Source organism: Eschrichtius robustus, chromosome 19 (assembly GCF_028021215.1).
Source record: "Eschrichtius robustus isolate mEscRob2 chromosome 19, mEscRob2.pri, whole genome shotgun sequence".
NCBI classification, from domain to species: Eukaryota; Metazoa; Chordata; class Mammalia; order Artiodactyla; family Eschrichtiidae; genus Eschrichtius; species Eschrichtius robustus.
The window spans coordinates 33,401,897-33,421,791 of record NC_090842.1 but is presented as its reverse complement, the minus strand read 5'-3'; the positions used below and the strand labels follow the sequence as shown (position 1 = coordinate 33,421,791).

General features: G+C 43.2%; 1 long non-coding RNA gene across 1 annotated transcript in view; it reads left to right on the top strand.

Annotated features, from left to right (window-relative positions):
• Window positions 1-19,556, top strand: part of LOC137753132 (uncharacterized) — an 80,623-nt gene extending 61,067 nt beyond the window's left edge. The window contains exons 2-4 of the long non-coding RNA XR_011071392.1: window positions 3,920-4,105; window positions 16,839-16,911; window positions 19,281-19,556. This is a non-coding gene — a long non-coding RNA (uncharacterized lncRNA). The remainder of the gene's footprint in view (window positions 1-3,919; window positions 4,106-16,838; window positions 16,912-19,280) is intronic.
• Window positions 19,557-19,895: the final 339 nt, after the last annotated feature.

Sequence of the window (19,895 nt, the reverse complement as noted above, 5' to 3'; positions counted from 1 at the left end):
TGAGAGGGAAGGAACAGGATGTGTTCTAGAATCTGAAGGACATGTGGCTGTAGTGGGCAGGTGGAGGGGGCAGGTGTTCTTGAATAAGCCTGGTGAGGTAGGTAGACACCACACCTGCAAGATAACCCAAGGTATGTACTTTTATCCTAAGAGCAATTGCAAGCAATCGCAGGGAATTAAACAGGGTAGGAGTGGGGGGCATCTGATTTGTGTTTTTTGATATCAACTTTGCCTATGGTGTGGAGAACAGACTGGCATTATAAGAAAGCATGAACCCTCAGATTGAAAGAGCACACATGCCACACTGAGATTTTTCCATTGTCTATGATATTAGGGGAGTTTGTGGGCCATGCTGACTCTCTCTCATGGTGGTTTGTTTCCTAATTGGTTTGTAGTTTTTTTTTTGTGAAGTGAGCTCCAGCAGGGGTTATGATTCATGAGAGCCCTGAACGCCTTGGACTATAGCAGTATTCCCACCAGTACTGATGTGTGTGTGTCTGCATTGTATGGGTTGGAATTTGAGAGGACACTGTAAATAACGACCCCATTTCCTGCCTGTTTCAGAACCAATTGGCATAAGCAGAGATTTCCATAAATTAGTATTGGTTAGTTGGGGATATAGTTAAGACTGGACAGCAATGGCTCAGATACATGGAAACAAGAGACCGCTTAGAACTGCACCCGAAAATTAGACTTACCCACCTAGCCACAGATAACAGTGGAAAACCGCTGACCTTATTCACAGGCGCTGTCCAGACCTTTACTGTAAGCTGACTGCAAGGTCAAGACAGACAGAGTATGCTCTTAACAAGAAGAGGTGAAGCGCATAAGAGCTTTCTTTTCCCCCCAAACTCCCTAATTTATCCCTCCCCACTTTTTCCCCTTTGGTAATCATAAGTTTGTTTTCTATGCCTGTGAGTCTATTTCTGTTTTGTATATAAGTTCATTTGTATCATGTTCTAGATTCCACCTATAAGTGATATCGTACAATATTTGTCTTTCTCTGTCTGACTTACTTCACTTAGTATGACAATCTCTAGGTCCACCTGTACTGCTGCAAATGACATCATTTCATTCCTTTTTAGGGCTGAGTAGTATTCCATTGTATATATATACCACATCTTCTTTATTCCTTCATCTGTTAATGGACATTTAGGTTGTTTTCATGTCCTGGCTATTGTAAATAGTCCTGCTATGAACATTGGGGTGCACGTATCTTTTTGAATTATGGTTTACTCCAGATATATGCCCAGGAGTGGGATTAAGAGCTTTAATTGAAGTGCAGAATGTCCTGGGACCTAGGGGGAGATTAAAGAGTGTTTCCTGAAGGAAGGGAGATTTGAACTGGGCCTTGACTGATATGTTACTTGTTTATTTAAAAATATCGATTATTACTATATGGTGGGCTACACTAGCTATGATGATGGGAATTGACAGAGGGAAATGATGGCATTCCATGCTGAGGTTATAGATTAAGCAAAAGAGGCATTTTTGATGTGGATGCCAAAAGAAGTAGTAATGAATTACTTAATAGGCTTGCTAGTAGCAGATACAGTTGGTGCCCCGCCATATTACCTTGACGCTCACCATTCCTGCTGAAGAGTTTTGCTAGTAGCACCTGAGAGTATTTTTACCAAAGGGCTTCTGGCAATGAGAGCAGCTGGGGCAGATGTCAGCGCCTACAGGAGCAGCCCCAACCAGTGATGAATGGGAGTTGGTGGATACCCCAGCATTCTTGCCCCTTAGGTGGGTCAACTCTGAGATGTATTTTCCCATGTACACAGTGACTCCGGTTGCCCATGATGGAAGCCAACTCATCGATGCCCCTGGATTGGCTTCTTTGCCTCTTTCATTGCCCCTTTCTCTACTGGCTCTTCTTGTGAAAACCTCTTGAATCAAATACTTACACTTACATCCTTATCTCAAGACCTTCTTCTGGACAAATTAAGATATTTATCCTTCTATAAAGTAAAAATCCATATTTTTATTGTCTAGATAACAACATAGAGGTTATTTATTATGTACAAACATAATTAAATATCAAGTTAAGATATTCCCAAATTCATATGTGTTATATCATTCATCTATCAAATATTATTGAGCGTTTTTGTTGAGCAATGTTGACCATTATTTTAAGCAAAAATAAATAATATTAAACTCTGCTCATTGAATATTACTTGCATATGAATAGGATTCATGGCACTAAATTGACTGGAATAAGCTTTGGATTATTGTTTAAATAGGTTTATCTTTCTTCTATTGCAATCATTCTAATATGTTTGTAACAGCCAGATGCAGTGTTGACTCAGCTGCCATTTAAATGTCAAATACCTTCCATGGACCATCCAAAGGACACTTACCTTGAGCCCAAAGTGCAATGCTGACCCAGTTATAGAAACTGTATTGACTTGGTGTTGCCCACCACTCTCGTTGTGAGGTTAGGACTTGGGCAATCACCAGGACAATTTAATCAGAGATCAACCTACTTTTCAAGAACAGGCTGGGATTATTTAACTTAGTGCAAAGTTCCCTTGGATGATGATACAATCTTTCCTTCCATATCCTGTTATTCTCCACGTGTGCACACACAAATAATAACAGTGATAACCATTAGTAGGTATTTTATAAAAGTCCAAATTCCAATACTTTAATAAGCATTTTAATTTTTTCTTATTCCGTTCTAGACTTTGGCCATAGAAAAATGTCATTTTTATGTGATTATAATAAGATGTCTATATTAACATTACTTTGCCAGCATTTTTTTCCCCACAAGGGTTGGCCCAGTGCTTTTTAGAAAGATGTCAAGGATGGAATCCTTCTAGCTGGCGTGAGTTCGGACCCTCTGTGCTGAAACCACATTTGGAGACTCAAAGAAAGAGCTCCTTTTAACTTCTGTTTTCTACTCAAAATAATGACCTCCTGGCTCCAGCTTTTTTCAGGAATTAATATGTTTGGATAATGTCTCAGGTGGGGGGATGGCCTAGGGGACCAGGTGTAGGGCCTCGGCACTTGGCAGAGACCTATCTTGTTTGTCATTTATTCACTCATGCATTCATTCGACAAACATTCAGTGAGTATCTCTTGCCTACCAGACAGTGGTTATGATGCTGTCTGCAGGCTGGTGGGAGAGGCTGGAGACCATAACGGATCAGGAGCAGGAACGTGCAAGAGGTGAACGAATACTAGAGCTAAGGATGAGCAGTTAGAACTATTCACATAAAACAGAGCAGGGCAGAAATAGAGACGCAGATGTAGAAAACAAACGTATGGTCACCAAGGGGGGAAAGTGGCAGGGGGTGGTGGTGGGATGAATTGGGAGATTAGGATTGACATATACACACTAATATGTATAAAATGGATAACTAATAAGAACCCGCTGTATAAAAAAATACATAAAATAAAATTCAAAAAAAACCAAAAACAAAACAGAGGCACCAGGGGAGCAGACTGGAACAGAGGACCCCAAATACCAGAGACTGGCACGATGAGAAGCTTGTAATCTAATCCAGCAGACAGACAAGCACTAGAAAGACAGGCCATAAATGCTCAGCAGACATTCCAGATCAAAGAAGGGGGTGGTCAGGTATGAGGATTACAGATTTAAGACATTAGTGACAGGGACACACCCTGAAAATGACAGCAAAGACCCGCCTCGTGCATCTTTTTTTTTTTTTTTTTTAAATTTATTTTTGGCTGTGTTGGGTCTTCGTTTCTGTGCGAGGGCTTCCTCTAGTTGCGGCGAGCGGAGGCCACTCTTCATCGCGGTGCACGGGCCTCTCACTGTCGCGGCCTCTCTTGTTGCGGAGCACGGGCTCCAGACGCGCAGGCTCAGTAGTTGGTGGCTCACGGGCCTAGTTGCTCCGTGGCATGTGGGATCTTCCCAGACCAGGGCTCGAACCCGTGTCTCCTGCATTGGCAGGCAGATTCTCAACCACTGCGCCACCAGGGAAGCACCCCGCCTCGTGCATCTTGAATGTTGCCGCTATGAAGACAGAAAGCCCAAGCATAACATATCTGTGATCTGCTGCTGGGATCGCCGAGAGCCTCGTGGACTTGAACCAGGCCGCCTGGGTTTGAGACCCACATGGAAGCTAAGTGACCTCAGGTAAGTTACTTAACCTCCCAAGGCCATGGTTTCCAGATCTGTAAAATGGTGATGACACGCAAGTGCTTAGCTCACAGGGTTGTAATGGGGCCTAAATAAATGAATCCTTGTAAAGTGCTTAGAACAGTGCCTGGCACGAAGTCAGTACTTATATAAGAGTTATTAAATAAAATTAATACTTAGTGAAAGAATGCATTTCTTGATAATTCTTGATGAATTCTTTTCAACGTCCATAACCACCATCATTTTCAGAAATTTAGAAATCCAGATGAACCCATGGTCTTTTCTCTTTCTAATTATCTGCATGTGGTTCTAACCACGGCTTCCATCCCTCACCATGGTGACCACAGTCTCCTACCCATCTTCCCCCCAACCATGGGTGCCTTCACTGCTGTGTCCTGTTGGTTGGTGAGTCAGTTTGAAGCCTCTTATTTTAAAAAAAAATTTATTTTATTGAAGTATAGTTGATTTACAATGTTGTGTTAATTTCTGCTGTACAGCAAAGCAATTCAATTATACACACATATACATTCTTTTTCATATTCTTTTCCATTATGGTTTATCATGTGTCAGAGCCTTACCTTTTTGCCTGTCTTGTGTCTTTGAGCATTGATACTTAAACCTCCAGACCCCCCTAGCTGGTTATGTATGAACATGGTGCCTCTGGTGATACCTTCCATTCGGAAAGTCATATCTTACTCCAATCTGGCAGTGTGTGGATATTCTGATGCAGGGCTCCTCACAGCCAGACTTTATGACTCAGCAAGAGAGCTAAAGCCATCCCTGCCCCAAGTTCATCTTGCATATTTGAGTCAGGCAGGAGGCATTTCTTTGAAAGTTACATCAGGATGCCCTAGCTCCCAGGCCTTTTCTCAGATCCCAAGCCTGGGAAGCATTGCCAAGTAGGCCCCAGCTGCTTGGTGGAAGGCCTAACTCCAGGAATGGTGTCATCCTTTCAGTGGTTAACAACAAACAGAAAGACAGACTACACGCCTCATGCACACTGCCGCCTGCTGAGGGCCCCGGAGCAAGGATTCGGTGAGGACTAAGGAAGAGGGTACAGAATCCACTCTCTTTCCTCTTCTTTTTCTTTTACAGAAAGACTCTTTGTTTTTGTCATTCTATGCATGAGCTAAGCAGATTACAGTAAAGAGAAATGGGGCAGGCCCAGGTATCTAGGAGATGGGAGAGAATTTGCATTCCAATTGTGGAACACATCAAAAGGCCATTCTTCCTGCCTCCGTTGGAAGGTACAGTTCAGTTTGGGGACTATTTAAATAAGACCGTACCTTTTCCTTCAAATTCTAGCCGGGGGAGGCCCTGAGGATGACCCAGGGAACCCTGGAAGGAAAGGGCAACAGCATTGTGTACCCAGATGCCCCCACTGGACTTGATGGTTGAAAGCTGTTCAAGCTATTTCCATATTTTAGGCTGCTAGTGTTTTCAAGAAAGAAGAAATGCTGTAAGATGATTCCAAAAAAAATAAATTGGCTATATCAAATGGTGACTTTTGACAAAATAATACATTTAACACACCCAACACACACACACACACAATGCAATGATTGTGTGTGTGACTTCACTTGTAAAAAATGCCAAAAGTTTGTCTTTGAGGAACAGGATGGAAATGGGGCTCTTGCCAGATGGTCCCCGCGCCCTCCACCCCCAGCCCCCAGATGGTTCTGTCCAAGATGCTTCACAGAGAGAAGGCCTCCCCTCTCCCCCACTGCATAAATACCCCATACCCCCATGGAGGACGCCATCCCTCATTTGCCCACCTCCCCAAGAAGCATTCTGTATGCCTTAATTCCAACTCCTTCTTTTTTTTTCTTTTCCTTTTAAAAACCATAGATTTCCAAAAGAGACTTTCCCTGAAAGCAAAGCATTCTCTTTGGTTTGGAATAAACCTGAAAATTCTCTCCTGTATCAACTCCCCTTCACACCACACACACACACACACACACACACACACACACACAGGCACCCCCTGAAATCCAGCTCCAGTGCTCTGCCTGCATCGTCCCATTTCTGCCCCTTCTACACAGACTTATTTCATAAAAACGTCAGCTATTAAGTTAACATTATTTAAGGGGCTTTCGGTTTTAGTTCCTGAATGCAACCTAAGCTGGATGGGGAAAGGCCTGCCATGAAGGCCCGGCTGTATAAAACCTGATCCACAGAGGTACTAAATCAATAACCTGGCTGTGGGCTCCCCCCCCCCCCCCCCCCCCCCGCCTCTCTATTTATCACTGCAGTAATGATAAGGATCTGATTTAGAGTGAACCCTACTGAGGGTCCAAGCCCCGCACAAGCTGTAATATGATCTGCGGGGGAGGGCTGATAACCCGAAACAATGTGAAGAAACCCTGTCAGATAAATAAAACAAACTGTTTGTCCATTAAATAGCGCTGTCAGGAAGAGGACAGGGAAGCCAAACAGAGCTAAATCCAATTCTTTTATGGAGACACAAAGCCAGGAACACCTGAAGCGAGCTGGGGAAATAACCTCACTCAGAAATAAGTGGAGGGGGTGTTGGTGGAAGCGGGTAGTAGTCTGATTTAGTGAGGTCTCTGTGGTCTTTGATCTCAGGAAAATTCTGTACCCTCCCTGGGGGCTAGTCGCTCCATCTGTGAAATGGGACGCATCCGCTTGGTGTCACCCACCTCACTGGGTGGTTGACATGATCCCACGGATGAATTACATAAAAAGTGTTCTGAAGAAGAAGGTAGTGACTCCATGAAGTTCAGAAATGCAGGTACCTAGAGAGGTCAAGCTGGTTACAGAAGTGTTGAACCAGAGAAGGAAGATGAAGGGGGCGACAGTGAACAGCGCCACCAACGTGACGGCACAGAAACACAGCCCACTGCCTCCAGGTCTTGGAATTTTTTCTGAAGAAGCTCAAATATGGATTTTAATGGGAAAGCTCAAGAATTCGAAGTGTTGGCAGCTACTCTTAAGAACTTTTTAGAATTCTGTGTGTGTTCAGTTTAAAACCTCTTTGTATTTAGTTGAAAAACTGTGGGTTAGATGTGGTCTGTGGTCTGTGACCTCTAGACTAAAGCAAAGCAAGGTGGGTTCTTTTGTGATTATCACCATTAATCCTGTACTTCATGCCAGAAGGGACATGAAGGAAGCAGAAACAGCAGTGCCCATTCTCAGATCCACCGGTAGACCTCGCATTTGTGTCAGCTCCTTCAACTTTGAGATGTACTTCTACTGGGTCTATACCACACCTCATTGGGTACTACATAGAATCTTTAGATAACAAAGATTCTCTCCCACTGGATATATTATGTTTTAACTGTCCTCTGAGCTTTTCATTCCTAGAGAACATTGGCCCTGCCCCTGGTAAGTATTTTTCAGTGAAAGCATTGATGGCATTTTGCACAGACACTAAGTGTCAATAGCTCCCTCACCGCCGACCATGAGGCCTAGGACAACAAAAAATGCCCCTTCATTTTAAAAACAAGACACAAAAACAACCGTCTGCTGTTTCACACTTGTGTAAACCAAAGAGTCCCATTCTGGTTCTGGAAGAAGACCAACTTTCTCCACAGATGGTCAATACAACCAGGCCAGGCCTTTGTGATGGGCTTCCCAAAGCAGCCAAGAGTCTTTGCTCTGTGAGTTCTGAGCCTCTTAGAACAATGAAGGCCAAGCCAGCAGACAGGAAAAGAGGGTTTTCTGGAGGGTAGTCTGTGGCTTTGGTTCCACCTCCAGGCTCTGAGTCACCAGTGTTATTTCTTAAATAAGCAGGATCCTGGGCCTCATTCTGGCAGGCCTCAGGGTATGGACCAGGGACATATTTATTTTTATAAACGGCTTCACTGGTGAATCTAGACCACTGTGAGAGCCACTGCTTTAATCAAAGCACTAGTGCTTCCTTTTCTTTCCCAGACGTGCTTGTTTTACAGAATCACCTGGAAATCTTTACGACATACGGCTCTTTAGGAACATGTCTAGGAGACTATTTAGATATTGGATCAATTCTTACATGACTTTTGTGGGCATGGAGCTCTTGTATCTTTGCTATGTTTCTGGAGAAGCAGGTCTGCTTATCCCCACATTACAGATGGCAAAGCTGACACCCAGAAATGGAAAATGACCATTGCACCCAGGGCTATAATAAGATTCAAATGTCTTATCTTTTTCCTAAGGGTGTTACCATCACCTTTTCCTGAAGAATTTATGGCCAACTTGCTGCATTCAAGCTGTTCTCCATTGGGCAAAATTAACTTTCTGAGGCAGTGGCAGTGGAGTATTTCTTTGCATTGAATTATATTTTTTCATGAACTTTGTGTTTTGTTGTTGAGTAATTCTCTTTCCCCAACAGGCAGGAAGCAGTTTCTGTGCTTCCTTGGCTCTGAGGTGATTTATGGCAGAGCTCCACAGCTTTTATTTCCAAAATCTCTGGCTCGTTGAGAAGGCTCAAGGGATTCCTCAAGTCAAGAAAGTAGTTCTTGGAGACTAAGGGAGGAGGAAATGGAGGTTCAGAATCAAAATTTAAATGATGGAAAATACAGATAATGTGAAATATTTTGCTTACCTAAGTTTTTAGACTAAAAGTCAGTCGGGGAGTCTTTAGTTGTGATATAAATGACCTGTTGGCATTTTCAATTTGAACCATTTCAGAGGAAGTTAGTCTTTTTTTTTTTTTTTTTTTTTTATTGGACTATAGTTGATTTACAGTGTTGTATTAGTTTCAGGTGTACAGCAAAGTGATTCAGTTATACATATACCTACATCTATTCTTTTTCAAATTCTTTCCCATTTAGGTTATTACAGAATATTGAGCAGAGTTCCCTGTGCTATGCAATAGGTCCTTGTTGGTTGTCTATTTTAAATATAATAGTGTGTCTATGAAGTTAGTACTAAAGAGAAAAAATTATATACATGGAGAAAAATTATTTTTTTTTATTTTAAGGGATTCCTTAAGTGAAAAAAAAATCTTTTATATTCGTTCAAGTGAATATACACACGACCTAAAGAAGGTTAAGAAAGAAGAAAATAAAAAAGGAATGTATAGGTCCATAGGAGTGGAAAATCCAGGGGTACAAATGATTTTAGGCACAACCTAATCCAGAGCATCAAATAATAATATCAGGAGTCTCCTTACCTCTCTCTGCCTCCACCTCTGCATTGGCAGTGGTGCCCCTCAGGCTCCTGGACCACGTCCTCCCAGCCTAGCAATTCTAGTGCAACCGGCACTTACTCTCATTGGCCCGCCTTGAAACATGTGCCCATCCTGGGTCCATCATAAGGAACAAAGTATAGAATAGAACATGCCATTTGGCCAGCCTTGGGTCATATGCACATCCTGGATCTGGGAAGGCAGGGGGTCCATCTATCTAATCTACATGGACAGACAATGGAGATATGGTGACTCCCAAAAGAAGAAGGAAAAAAAAAAAGAGAAAAAAACCCAGGACTGTTAAGAGAAAAAAGGGGAATTGATCCTGGTCAGGAATGAACAACAGATGTTTCCTACAAAGGGAGACAAGATGGATGTAGGGAAAGGAACCAAGTCCATTTTCTTCTTTTCTGTCTCACATTAGCATTCCTTAAATAAAAGCAAGAAGTCAAAACAGTGAAACAAACACCCATTGAGAATAAAATCAAAGAAAAAGCCCTTCTCTAGTAGTAAAAAATTCTAACTTGATATTGTTTTCAGGAAAGCTTTTTGTTTTTTTTCTTTTAAGAACCTACAGTAACTCAGCTTGGCTAATAAAGTGTTTGCTTAGTACATTATGGAAGTCTTTTGGGAGACTATTGAATCAATTAGAATGATTTGTAATTAGCACACCAACCAAATGACAGGGTGTCTCTAAATTGCTTGAAAAGAGTTTGCTCTCTTAAAGGACTTGTATATCCCCCTTATGAACTTATTTACACGAGTAATATGCTTACTAGCCTTTTAAATTTTTTCCAGAAAATAAATTTTGCTCAGATTCTCTATGAAATATCAAAAATTCTAAATTAAGTGATTTTGAACAACTGGAAAGTCACTATCTTATTTAGAAAGATTCCTCACCCCCCAGTAGAAAATTATTCACAAATGCTTATGGAACAGACAATCACAAACAAGGATTTCTGAAAATTCTGATTGATATGAAGACGTCATGTCAGACCCTGAAGCTTAAGGATGTTTACAAATACAAAACAGTGTTAAAAAGGGCTATAGACTTTTTTCAGAAGTTTTACAAGTGAGACTGGGAATGAGCTGAACTGTTTTATAAGTTCCCCAGACCTGAATGGGCAAACGCTCATTCATGTGGTGCAATTTTAGTTTTTCAAATTTCTAGAACCCAGTTTGAGAGCAGGGCCAACCGCAAACATATGTATGGCCTTTTGGTCAACAACAGAGGTTCTGAAGTCAGGCAAAACCTGGATTCACATTCTAATGCTTTCCTTCCTATAGCTGTGGAATCTTAGGCAAATTACTTACTCTTTCTCAGCTTCTACTTTGTCAGAAAAATGGAGATGATGGTAATAATAGATTTGGTGGGGTTAAACAAAATATACATATCTTGTATATAGTAACCCCATGTTGGTTGCACAAAGACTTCTGGGTTAACAGGGAGTAGATCCTGGGGAATTAACCCATTTTTATCTTACTCTAGTGAATAACCTGGAAGGTATAGAAGGGTCTCCATAACAGGCTAGAGCAAAGTTTGGATAGTGTAGAATGTTTAATAGTGTAAGCGTGATTTCAGGCAAATCATGTTTACAGCACCTCTTAAGGGGAAGTAGTGTTCATGCATTTGCTCATTCATTCTCTTATCCCGTAGATATTAATGCCCACACATATTAATTGAGCCTCTACTGTGCGTTGGGCATTGGGCTGAATATTGGAAATACAGTGGAAGACAAAACCCATAAGGTAGCCATAAACTCTCAGAAACTTAACAACTTTGGTTAATTTCAACTTGTCATCATTTTCTCTTGAGCAATAAAACCTGTGATATTTTGTCATGTCCATCCAGCCAAGAACAATAGAGGACAAAACAGCTTCCCACCTCGTGACTGTTGTTCGAAGAGCTAATACGTGCGATGTGCTTATCACAGGGCTTGCTCACAATACAAGAAATAGCTCAATACATGTAAAGGTTTCAGCTGCAACTACAATGATCACTTTGTGATTTTTAAGTTTTTTTTAAGCACTGTAATGATGTTGGAAACATTCAACAGAGCTGGGTTCAGATCTGAGTCTGTCTTACAACAGCTGATGATCTTGGGCAAATGATATAACCTAAGTTTTAGTTTCCTCATCTATAAAATGGGTAATTTTCAGGGCCTTCTCATAGGGTGAGTGAGATATTGCCTATAAAGTGGCTTGCATAGTACAGGGAATGTTGTAAATTGCTCACTAGTGGCCATAATCATCAGAATAAGTAAAATTTATGTTACCATTTTAAGTTGATATAGTATTTTCACTTAGATATTCTCATTTAATGCTTACAACAGACTGTGAGAGAAGGGTCATTAACATTATTGTCATCATTATCATCACCAGCCTATTTATAAAATGAGAAGGGGTTCCGTGATTTGCCCAAGATCACAGGGCACGTAAGTGGCAAGGTTGGTCCTTTGTCCCAGAAAGCATCACTGGATTTACCAGCAATTTTCAAAGTGATCCTTTCTACCAGAGAGTACGCTTCTTCTTAGATGGTTGTACCGGGGATACGGCAGTGACCAGGGCAGGTCTGAGCTCGCCCTTCTGGTTGCACGTTTTGGTGGGGAGAATAACTTGAAGAGTTGGGAGCTGTGAAAAGCCCATGCCTCCCGCCATGGACAGTGTCTCTTCTCAGCCATCTGCCATTTAACGGATACTCGAAGATTCTTTCAGTCTTGCTGCCAAAGTCATTTAAACCATAGTCATGCTAACATATCTTCCTTAAAATATTGTTGAAAACAATGCTCCTCTTGGAGAAAATTCCCTGAAACAGCTGGTGAAACTATCACCTTCCCCCATCCCTCTGGCCAAACTGCCGGGGAATGTGAGTTCAGCATTAGTAGATCTTCTGATTTAAAAAAAAAGAAAAAAAGCTGATAATCTGGATTTTGATGCGAAATCTCCATATTTTAAAAATATTGACTCAAAACAAAACCAAAACATGACTGTTGACTGGATAAGGTTTGAGGATTGCTATTTGCAATCTCAGCTGTAACCAGGGTCCTGATTCATTTCAGAGGTTAGGGAAGATTTCCACGAGCAAGTGGCTTTTAGAAGAATGGCTTTCAGAAGAAAAATGAGTAGGCATTTGCTAGAAGAAGAAGGCCAAGGGGCAGTTACCTGAGGCTGGTCTCTAGACTCTGCACTGCAGGCGTGGGGTGTGGGAGAGTGCAGAGTGGTAAGGCTGGTGAGGCGAGCAGGGGCTAGATCATGGGTGGTTCGAAGAGCAGTGGGGTTGCGGGTGTGGTTGATACAGCGAGCATATTAAAAGCACGGTGCAGTGATGGGAACTGACTGGAAGGGACAAGAAGGGAGCTGCGAACCCGCCTAAGAAGGGAGCCTGGGAAGCCTCCTAAGCAGCTGGTGGAAAGGCATTCCAGCACATTCTTCTTATTCTCATCCTGATGGTGCCAACTCTGTACCAAGCCAAGTTAATTTTCTCCTGCCTTTTACTAGGTTAAAGATGACTATCCTTCAACCCCCTCCCTCTAAGGACATAAAGGAAGATTTCTGGCTGCTTTCACAGCCTCTGACACCTCTCACCTACTCTGGTCCCTCTGTGGTTCTAATTTACTCTTCTCTCTAATTCTTTTCCCCTTGTCTTTTCTTTTTACCCCTAAATGCCCAATTTTCAACTGTCATGGAATCAGAATTAGGAACATGCTACATTAAAAAAAATAGCTTATCCGTAAATCAAACCTTCTGGCAAACACGAGGGTGTAGGTACAGAGTGTCATTTTCCTTTATATCTACCTAAGGAAACATTTCTCCCCCTTCTTACTGCTGACATATTTTTTGAGAAACGCAGCCCCCGGGTTGTTGTTCTGCACTCTTTGAAGTCACTGTGAACTGAATAAATTTGATGTTTGATGGCAAACTGCCAAGAGAATTTAAACAACTTGTGAGAGAGATTACTATTATTTTTTTTCCTGTCATTTTAAATTCCCCAAGGCCATTCCATAGGATGGTGGGGGCAGGTATTGGTTAATAGGGACGGTCCCTCAATGCAGGCTCTCATACTACTAAGTCTTACATAAAATTTGTGGGGTCTCAGGCAATTCTCATCCTAGAGTCAAAACTTCAAGGTCATCGTGATGACCTGATGACTTTGAAAGTAACAGAATTGAGATACATTACGTGTTGAAGAAACTGTCTTTAACTGATTTCGGCAAAGCATTGCTTTATTATAATGCAAAATGTGCCGTATTTTTAGAGGGGTTATTCAGAGGGCATTTGATTCTTTGTTGACCATATTGTGAAGTTATTATTTTTTTCTTTTTGCTTTTTAAAATACCCTCCATTTTCTTTCCCCCTTCTTTACCCTTACTTCCTGCTTTGGAAAACAGAGCAGACATTTACCTTAAACAAGGCTAAATGCCGAAACTTGTGTGTGCTTGGTACCCGGCGGAGGGACTCGACTTTGGATGGGTCACGTCATGGGACGCTGCGTGATGCCTGTCTGCTTGTGACACGAGGCATTTTTCTGGTGAATCAGGGCTTGCATCTGGCCCCTTTGCCACGCACGGACTTTTCGCGGTTTTTTTTTTTTTTTTTTTTAAGATGGCAAATAAATCATTTCTTTCAGATTGGATAAAAAATGGGCTGTGTTCTTTGGAAGCAGAAGTCTTCCAGATAATTCTACGTTTGCACTATAAACCATACCAGTCAATTGTACATTCAAGTTTAGATTTGGGCCAGATTTATGCCCCTGAGAAAATCCTATTTTTGCATGATTTAGACAAAAAAATGTGTCTGAACAGTGTTACCCAGCCTAATTTATATGAAACTGGGATTCTGCCACCTGGGGTTTCGGGTCTGCTCTGTGAGACACGTCTGGTATGTGGCTAAAAGACCCAGCAAGGAGGAGGCGGCAGAGGGGGACCAGAGCCCACTTGAAAGGGAGACGGCCATCCCTGCCAACTGAATGGGGTGCGCACAGCCAGCTGGGGAGTGAGGCCTCTTCATTGTGCTTTGATTATTGGCTCTTGTGTACAACCAGAAAGGCGGCCCCCTCCCCAAGGCATGCTTGGTTGCTACGATCTGTTCTTGGGGGCTGTGTGCATCCCAAATGGCAGCCCCCTCCTCTCCAGACAGGCTTAGGTTCCTCAGCTACCAAAGCCTCCAGAATCCTGATCCCCTGTCCTTCCGAGTCCCACCTGCATCCGAGTGTGTGTGAGAAAGAGGACAAGACTAAGGAACCATCTGTCGCCAGACTTAGGGAATCTCTACAGGATGATTCACTCCCCACTGGAGGGATATTGCTCGTCCCTTGCTTAGCAGGAGATGCCCATGGTGTTTTGGTTTTGCCTTGTTTCTAACTGTCAAAGTCCTCTTCTAAGGCTCCGGGGGTTCTTTAATTGCTGTTCTCAGGGGCCGGAGTTATGAATCTTTATGGCATGGAGGTTGAGCCTGTTCAATCTGCACATTTTATAACTGTTGGGGCCCCCATCAAAGTGTGACAAGTATTTTTCTGAGCATCTACTTCATGCCAGGTACTGTTGTGTGGATACACTGCTGGGGCTGGGGTACAGTGATAAAGAAGACAGATGTGATCCTTACTCCAAAGGGGCTTGCAGTCTAGTGGGAAAGGGAACCATGACTCCAATAATCACAAAAGAGATATGTAACTCAAGGGCAAAGTACAGTCTCTAATGGGGCTGATTCCGTGGGTGGCCACAGTGGGACCATGGAGGAGTTTCTAAGGAGGGGCCATTTGATCAGGGCACTGAGGGCTGAACAGAAGCCTGAAACGCCACTCCTAGAAGGAATCAGGGATGTCCCCTAGCTCAGGAGGGCTATCTTGTGACCAGATAGGGTCAATCACTTGCCCAAGGACACTCAGCAAGTTAGGAGCAGGGACACAGTGAGACCCTCCGTGCTTTCGAGGAAATGCTTAGCCGTGGGGCTCTGCAGGCAAGTCCCCAAGGCTGACACCCAGCTCTTCCCACTTCATAGCTCATCACTTGATCTTTCTGAGTCTTCATTTCATCATCTATGGAGTGAAGATGGTAACAGTTGCTTCCATAGAAGGATGTTTTGAGACATAATTAAAATATGTAATGTGTTTGATCACAATAAATATTAGCTAACATTATTATTTATCCTATTTGGTCTTTCAAAGCAATTCTATAGGATTGAAAGATAAAGTATCCCCTCGTACCCACCCACAGAGCTTTTATTTTTAACAAAGAGCCACAAAAGTTGCCCAATCACGCATGCATACATTCATTCAAAATATTTATTTATTGAGTTCTTTCCACGGGGGAGACATCATTCAAGGTGGTAGAAAAAAGAGACGGGGAAGTAGGGTCCCTGCGCTCAAGGGTGGATTACCTGATTGAGAGGTCCCCAGGTTTCAGAGAACCAGATGTGAGGGCTGGTAGCACACTGACCCGCCATCTTGGGTGCCTCCCCATTTCATAGGTAGGGAAACTGAGGCCTGGGTCAGGAGGTTGGTGGCCGACATCGGCACTCTGGTCCTGTGTCAGGCTCCCAGCCTGTCCTCCAGATAATACCAGCAGGAGTCCTTTTGGACTGAGAATCTGCTTCGTGTCAGTCTCCACTGAACTGCCTTAGCAGAGCAGTCAAGAGATACTGTGCTCTTTCAGGATCCTGTGAAATTGTATCAGTTCACATAAGACAGCAGCTACAGAGGGAGCTGGCAGGCAGGCGGCGGTTTTCTTTCTTGACATTTCTAAGCGCTTCCCAGCCTCCTTCTAACTCCGTGGTGTCCCAGCCCAGGTGCAAGCCTCCCCAGAACGTGGCGGGTTGGGGGGCTTATCCATTACAACTTGTACTTACATTATATATGTTAACGCATGTTTTAATCTCTTAAAGGGGCGTGAGGCAAAAACAAAGCTGCTTTTGGTATATCCTGGGGAAACCCACTCCTTTAAAAATACATTTAGAGATACCAATCCTGGTTCTCCATAGCCAGGCTGGACTTAGCCGATGGTTTAGGGGTGCTTCGTGCCTTTCCTTGGGCTAAGGTTGTTCATTTCCTAACAGCATAGCAGACAACAGTTTATTCCAATTTTTTTTAACAAATGGATTTTCAGAGATTGACCTGAGGAGGAGCCATCCTGGACCGAGGTGGTAGAGCTGCTGGGTCAGCTCACAAGGGGACAGGGTCCTGGCTTGAGGATCCCCCGAAGTCCCCATTTGGGTACTGCCCAGAGGCAGGGACAGTGTTGGGAAAACCTACTCAAATCACAGAGAGCCGACTTCCGAGCCCAGATGCCCAGCTCTGCTTGTAGCCTTGTTTATCGGCAATTACCCTGGAAGTCCTTCCTGTAATTAACCCCAGCTTTGTGGACACTGCTATTTGCACATCACTTCCCTCCTAAACACGGCCTCTTTGCCATTATTCCCTGGGAAGATGAGTCACTGAAGGAGATGGCTTATCTCTATTCAGTTTTTAACTAGTTTTGTCTCCCAGAGATACTTGTCCATGATACATTTCAAAACAGGCACTCCCCCCTCCCCTTTTTCAACTTTTTTTTTTTTTTAATAACATTTTCTTCCTTTCTGCTTTTATATTTCTTCCTCTCCCTCCCGTAGCCTTTCATGCATTCAGGATGTAAGAGAGCCAGCATCAAAGCCCAGAGCCCTTACTGAATCCTCCTCCCCTATGGTAAGCGTGCCCTTTCCCTGTCTGATCATTGACTCATAACCACAGAAAGTCCCAGGCACAGGACGGGAGGAGGGAGGGAGGGCTGAATAAGCAGGGACCACAGTCTGCAGCCCCAGAGGAGACAAAAGTGGAGGATTTGTTCAACAGGGCTTTTTTTTTTTTTTTTTCCTTTGGGGATAATTGTTTAGGACAATCTGAACAGAGCTAGTCCAGGGAGGGGAGGAGGGGAAGCCAGCCACCCCCCCAACCCAGACCCCCCATCAAATGGTAACTCCAACCAAGTGAAACTCATCTGGTCAGGCTCCAAATCCCAAGGCTAGGCCAGTCCTAAACCCACTCCCTGGGCACCACCAAGAGTTTTGATTGCATTATTTAATTTTAATTCAATTGAACATACATGGATCGATCGCTTACCATGTGCCGGACTTTGAGTTGACAGGTGACAGCCACAGGCTTAGACCCTATGGAAGTTGAGTCCCTGTCCTTCAAGACAGAATGTGCAGGCCAAAGACAGCCCCGAGCCTCCCCGCTGCCCCACCGCCGGTTCCTCCCTCCCCTTCTGTCTCCATTAGGTATGAATGGGAATCACATCTGTTTCTTTTCTTGCTGGAAAGCAAGAGGCAAAGACCCTAAAATGGGGACAGACCAGCACACACCTGGGTGGTCTTTAAATTAGAAAAAGTTTTGGCCGGAGTTCTTCATTTGGGTCTGCAGTCTCATACTTTTTATTGCTCTCTGCCCCTGTAGGTTGGGAGAAAGGGGGTCGGTGGGGGGGGGGGGGGGCGGCGACTCAGGCGAGGTATCACAGGGGCTCTTCACTGTCCTGTTCTCTCAGGCTCACACGTACATATTCCTCCCCACTCTGTTTTCAGCCCTGATTCCTCACTGGGCAGACCAAGCATGGTCTGGGGCCCCAACAATGCCAGGGCTGAGGCCTGGGGTGCGTGGGGGAAATGAGGAAGTAGCCATTTTAATTTCAGCATACGTTCACAGTGGAAGTTTTATTGAAAATTAAACTGTTTATGTTAGGGTTTGGTATCATTTTATTTTAAGAAGAAGATCTTGAACTAGACTGTCTGAGTTGCAATCTCTGTTCCATAGCTGTGTGGTCCGGAAACTGTGCCTCAGTTTCCTCATCTGTAAAATGGGCGTAATTAGTATCTTACCTCCTTGGGTTATTGTGAGGAATAGTGAGTTACTGTGTTAAACTAGATGGTAGCTCTAGTAAGTTGCTGATGACAGCCTCCAATGGTCTGCCTCTAACCTCCTGTCCCTCACTGAGACACTTCCCTCTGAGAATTGATTTGTATGGTTGAGAGACCTGGACATGTGATTCCCCTCAGTGCCCTCTTTCTTATTTAAAGCCATAAAGTAAGAAGTAAGATGCCCAGGGTCAGTCTTTCTCCCAGAGTCACTAGGCTCCAGGCTGCTATCTGGGTCTAGATCTTCCATCTCCAGCAGAAATACATCTGATGTCAGACTTTCTTGGAGTAGTGTTGACAGATAGTATATCTCAAAAGGGGACATATTTATGATAAAAAAAAAATTTATTGATTATCTGACATTCAAACTAATTTAACTGGATATCCTGTATTTTTGTTTGCTAAATCTGACAGCCCTACCTGGAGATTTTCCTCACTGGTGACCAAAAGGTCAGCTGTTCTGCATCTTGATAGTGGACAGAGGTCTCCTGGGCTTCTGGAATTGGCTTTTCTCAGGAACAATTCAAAGCTCCAGAGTAGACAGAACGAGAGGAGGTATCAGTGAGAACACGTCTCCTTGTGTAGTGAGAGCCATTTTCAAAGTAATTGTCCAAAGCTCTCTAAGAGGACGGGAGACCATGGCTTCTGAAAGTTTTGTGTTTTTTTTCAGACTTCAGTGTGGTACTTTAGGGTGTGTGTGTGTGTGTGTGTGTGTGTGTGTGTATTAGGAAAACAAGGGCCATGGAAGTGATACAATTAGTGGCTCTGTACATCTGGGTTATGTTGATGGGTCCTATGAACCATGTGATGTGTAACATATAGGTCTTTCATTTTTGTATGATCATATAGAAAGTTAAACTGTTTGGTACAACTGCCTGAAATTTTCCAAGTTCTTTTTGCTTTGTTAACTTTTTCTGAGTTACTGAAAGTTCTATTTCATTCATGAGTACATGAGATTAAGTAGAGCAGGAATCAAACATAGGCATAGTAGTGTGTTTGCATTTTCAAATTTGCCAAGGGAACCATCAAGTGAGCCTGGCTAGGCTTTTGTGATCATAATGTGAGGGTTGGCTGATAAAAATAATTGGTATTATAATTGTGAATAAAAAGTAACATTTCTGGGCTTCCCTGGTGGCGCAGAAGTTAAGAATCTGCCTGTCAATGCAGGGGTCATGGGTTCGAGCCCTGGTCAGGGAAGATCCCACATGCCGTGGAGCGACTAAGCCCGTGTACCACAACTACTGAGCCTGCAAGCCACAACTACTGAGCCCACGTGCCACAACTACTGAAGCCTGTGTGTCACAACTACTGAAGCCCACACACCTAGAGCCCGTACTCCGCAACAAGAAAAGCCACCGCAATGAGAAGCCTGTGCACCGCAACGAAGAGTAGCCCCCCCTTGCTGCAACTAGAGAAAGCCTGTGTGCAGCAACGAAGACCCAACACAGCCAAAAATAAATAAATAAATAAATTCATTAATTAAAAAAATTTTTTTGTTTTGTTTTGTTATTCTTTAAATTATACATATGTATTTTATTTACACTTTGTATTTGATATATTTCCTGATGAACAATTTTTTTTTCCATCTTAACCATTTTTTAAGTGTACAATTCAGCGGTATCAAATACATTCACATCGTTGTGCAAAAATCACCTCTGTCCATCCCCATAACTGTTTTCATCTTGTGAAACTGAAGCTCTATACCCATTAAGCAATAACTCCCCGTTATTCCTTGCCCCCAGCCCCTGGTAACCACCAGTCTGCTTTCTGTCTTTATGATTT